The sequence below is a fragment of the Penaeus monodon genome, chromosome 22 (genome assembly GCF_015228065.2).
Source record: "Penaeus monodon isolate SGIC_2016 chromosome 22, NSTDA_Pmon_1, whole genome shotgun sequence".
NCBI classification, from domain to species: domain Eukaryota; kingdom Metazoa; phylum Arthropoda; class Malacostraca; order Decapoda; family Penaeidae; genus Penaeus; species Penaeus monodon.
The window spans coordinates 33329952-33330202 of record NC_051407.1 but is presented as its reverse complement, the minus strand read 5'-3'; positions in this window follow the sequence as shown (position 1 = coordinate 33330202).

Below are 251 nucleotides of genomic sequence, written 5' to 3'. Positions count from 1 at the left end.
AAAAATTCATTACCAATATTTCTTTTACTCTACACCATTTTACTTTTATCTGAAATCGGCAAATCGGAGTAACCTTAAGACCAGGGTGAGTTGCCAATTTCGCATTTCCTGAGATTAGACGGAGTTTCGTACCGTGTTATGTTTCCGGCCTAAAATAATAGGCGTAGGTAGTTACAATGCTTTATTACTGCAAGCTGAACAACTCATAAAAAGAAACTCTGCAAGGAGCAACTAAATACAAACCTATTTTA